Source organism: Palaemon carinicauda, chromosome 33 (assembly GCF_036898095.1).
Source record: "Palaemon carinicauda isolate YSFRI2023 chromosome 33, ASM3689809v2, whole genome shotgun sequence".
NCBI lineage: Eukaryota > Metazoa > Arthropoda > Malacostraca > Decapoda > Palaemonidae > Palaemon > Palaemon carinicauda.
Window position 1 is genome coordinate 83,529,671 of NC_090757.1, and position 4,461 is coordinate 83,534,131.

At 45.5% G+C, this 4,461-nt stretch overlaps 1 pseudogene; it reads right to left on the reverse strand.

Moving 5' to 3' along the window:
• Nucleotides 1-3,932, reverse strand: part of LOC137626291 (uncharacterized) — a 26,061-nt pseudogene extending 22,129 nt beyond the window's left edge.
• Between the last annotated feature and the right edge of the window lie 529 nt (nt 3,933-4,461).

Genomic DNA, 4,461 nt, shown 5'->3' on the forward strand with positions numbered 1-4,461 from the left:
TGTATAATACCACACCTAGGATTTTTTAACAGAGCTAGTGTCACCATGGTAACACTTATTCAAAGGAGGTCACACTAAGAGGGATGACCCCTTCTCCCTTTAATTGACAGTCCCAGTCAATTAGCTGTTCATTGTAGAATTAGACAGCAGGTTAAATACTCTACCCGACATCACCACATACTGCTTCAGTTCATGGACTTGCTTAGCATAGTGTTTGTAGAACACTCTGGATGATTCTCATCCAGTATATAAGCGAGGACATTCGAAGTCCCAAGCAATTAACTGTTTATGACAGTAATTAGGGGGCAGGTTTTAATATACTACCTGCCGCCACTACATAGTGCTTCAGTTCGTGGACCTGTTTTGCATAGTGTTTGTAAAACACTCTGGATGATTTTCATCCGGTGTATGAACGAAGACGCTCAAAGTCCATATACTGAAAGAAGTTCAGTGATGAAGCAATCTTTCTCGGATCAATACCTGCGGCAGTACTGTCAGGATCCGCTCTACGAATAAAGTAGGTGAGATTCGCCCTCAGTTGTTTTAGGAATGAGTTTGATCCAGAGGTTTCTCCTTTAAAGTGCTGACCTCCCCTGAAGTCTGAAGTTCTACAAAGATAGACCTTTAGACACTCTACCGGACATAGAGAGATATCTTCCTTCAGAGGGCAGATTTTCCAGGGACCCCAGCTCATTCTTACTGAGAAAGGATGGTTCAGGGAAGAGATTCAGTTCTCCTGTTTTTGCGAACTGGATGTGGCCCTCATCTTTAGATAGGGCCACTATTTCACTAACTCTAGCCCCTGAGGCTATAGCGAACAGAAAAATAACCTTTTGGGTTAGATCCTTAAGCAAACAATCTTCATTGTTCATGGATGAGGCATAATGTAGGACCCTGTCCAAAGACCAAGGGATGGACTTTGGTGGTGCTGCAAGCCTAAGCGTTGCACATGCCTTCGGGATCTTATTAAAGATCTAATTCGCCAAGTCCACTTAAAAGGCATATAGAAGAGGCTCAGTCAAGGCTGACTTGCACGACGTTATCGTGTTGGCCGCCAAACCTTGGTTATGAAGATGGATAAAGAATGACATACAGAAGTTCATTGAAATCTCATTTGGTCCTTTTACTTTTACGAAAGCAACCTACTTTTGCCATGATGACTCATATTGTTTTCTAGTTGACTGAGACTTGTATTTTTCTAAGAATTCTATATTGCCTTTTGAGATCCCAAACCTTTTCTTAACCGCTAGGGCAAGAAAATCATGCAATGAAGGGTTCGGGTTCTCTGTGATAAATCGAAGGCAATTACTCTCTGAACCTTCCAAAGTCGTCCTGGGTTCAGAACTAGGGACAGCCTTAGCCTCCGTTCCTTCCTCAAGGAGGACAGGTTGCTTTTGGGCTACTTGGGAGCCAACAGGGTTATTCCTACCTGGAAGGATCTCAGCATGTTGAGGACTCTCAGCAGGTGATTGGATGGGATGAGCTGGAAATCCTAAGTCTATCCCTTCCAATTCAGAGACATGATGTCTATCATTTTTGTTAGAGGATCCTCGTATGGGGCTACGTATCGAGGTAGTTCCTTGACGATGCTCGTAATGAAGAGGTCGGACTGCAGTTCGGGGACTTGTTCCCATCTGGGAGAGAATAGGTCTGCGTCTGTGGACCATTCCAACTCTATCGGCTTGAGCCCGAGTAGAGCATCCATTGTCACAATGCGGATCGGTTGTATATGAAGTGCTGACAGGTGCCATCCCTTTCGATAAGGGATGGTTATCTACACCTAGACTGTATGGATGTTCTCAAGCATCGTCGATTGCAGCGTCTTGTTATCGCTTCGGAGTCCCAGATCAACCGTAGACAATCTGATCTGTCTGGAGAGAGTTTCCCCACTCATGACTCGACCAACATGGTCTTGGGACTTTCGGGCTTTGACCTTTGTTAGGGAAGCGATTAAGGAAGGACCGATATCGGTCTTTTTAGGCCTCCTCAAGCATTTGATGCTTGTTTTTTACAGACTCTCAACACATCTTGCAGCAGTGCTCTTAGCATTGGGCCTGTCTCTATTGCAAACTGGAGAGAGATCAGAGCTCCTCCCTGTTCGCGTTTTGGGCATCTGACTGATTACCAGAGTCTCTTGACAGACCTTGCCATCTCCTTTTACATTCCCAAAAGAAAGGAGAGTTGGTGTGACCACAGGCTTCAATGGCTTTTTAGCCATTGCAACCTTTGAGCTGGAGAGAATCGAGACTTCTTGAAGCTTATCTTGCATCCGCGATGTTCCGGGGACCGGATCATTTCCTTGGATGTTCATAGACCAGCCATCTTGGGTGCTGCTCACCCCAGCCTCTCGTCCAGGAACATTGTTGCCTGAACTTTTCCTAGGCTTAATTATTGCGTGACTGTGTCTGCCAATTTTATGAAGATATCTAGGACTGTGTCTGGTCTGACGAGTATCTTTCCTAGGAAATACGTTACTTTGTGTAACTTGAATCCTAGATAGGAGGGGAGAAGGTGATTGACTGGAAGTTGCCAATAGACGATTTTCAGGTCTGGTAAGACTACAGGCACCCTCTTTTGCAACAGGGTCCTTATATTCAGGAGGATAAACATTCTGAACTCATTGTTTTGTTAGGACTTGTTGAGTGGCGACAAGTCCCGAATGACTCAGAATTTTCTTGAGTCCTTCTCGTAGACACACAACGGCCTTCCCTGGAATTCGGTTGACTATAGTTTCCTTACCACCTGTATGCTCTAGAGCTCTCAGGTAAACTCCTCCAGGAGGGTTTTGGATTATAGGAGGAGTTGAGGAAATGGTGGTAGAGACATCCCCACCTCTCATCTTAGTCCCATCTTGATTAGGCCATGGACCCAAGGATCGAAGGTCCAGCGATCCTAAAGGAACCTCCCTCCTACTAGAAGCATACCTATGCTTTGACTGATCAGTAGGAATATTCTTTTGACCACCTGCCTGTGGCAGCACGGTCACTATAACTGTGGGATGTTGTTGGACAACTCGAAATGGATTTCCAGACCTTTCCATCTTCCTCTTAGGTTGGGGACCCACAACCTTGGAAAATTCTCTTTTTGAAAGGATGCCCCACTTTTGGAGAAGTCCTACTTTCTCCGTGGTGGCGTTCTTAATCACTTTCCTGACTACCTCGTCTGGAAAGAGGTCTTTACTCCAGATGTTGGAAGATATTAGCTTCCTTGTTTCGTGTTTCGCTGTCGCGTTAGCGAACAAAAACTCCATACATGTTCTTCTAGCCTTTATAAAGGCATAAAGGTCTTTTACCAATGTAGCCATATGTATTTTAGGTAAGACCTTGAACATGTCTGGGGTATCTTGATGAGCTGAACAAAACTCTATGTAGTTTTGTAGAGAAAGGGAGGCTGCATGTCTCTCCTTTGTTTCTTGTTCATCGTGTAAAAGAAACACATAATTTAGGGAGATTTTCCTTAAATTGTCGACTGGTGATATTCGCCTCAAGTCTTCCTACTGAAAAGGTTAAATAGGCTTCCTTCCAGTTCTTCTCCTGTCTGGGAAAGGCTAGTGACAGAGGCTCACACTCCTTGAGTGTAGGACACGGTTTACCTGCCTCTACTGCCTCGATGACATATTTAAATGCCTTCTCCATAAAGGGGAATGAAATTGAAGCAGGAGCAAGAAAGGAAGAGTGCCTGTTACCTAGTGTGAATACCTCCGACGCCGAGTAACCCGCCTTTTCTATGCTACTTGATAGGATAGCCTGTGCTTTATCATGGTCGAGAATCATAACCTCCTTTGATTCCGTTCCTTTTCCTGACCTTGGTTCATCCCTCAGTCTAATGAAACAGTTCGGGAAAGCATCAAAGCGTGGCCAAAACTGGGTTTTGTCCAAAGGAACAGCACCCATCTTCTCCGAGATGTAGAGTTTGCCATTTAAAATCGGCATCAGCTCCGCAAACCTCCAGGGATTAGTTTTGGAGCATGTCGGAAGGTCTTGATCCATGGGTCGTTTGTACGACCCCTGAGGAGCGACAAGTGGAGCTTTACAAGGCTCTACATTGCATTTCGCTTCCTGCTGTGTGCTCTGTTTGCACAAGTTTTCTACTAGATTCCTCACTTGGGCCCATAACTGGTCCATTCCATCTAATAGAAGGATAGAAGGGGGAGATATCGATGTCGCCGGCTCTAAAGCCGGAATGGACGGAGACAATTCCAACCCGACATTCTCCCCTTCTTCCCGTGGGCGCTTTCTGCCCTCCTTCCCCAAGGCTATCTGGCCGTCGGGAGATGTACCTCGTGCCTGGGGTACCACTATTTCCTTACTTGCTGTTGGAAATAGTAACCTACGCATCTTGTCATTAGGCAGGTAAGGTCCCGGAGAGATTTTCTGAAAGCCTCTCACCCAGTTGCATAGCTTGAATGAGCTGCATCCCTAGTCTCTACCGACTCTTGAAACCCTCGGACAATAAGACCTG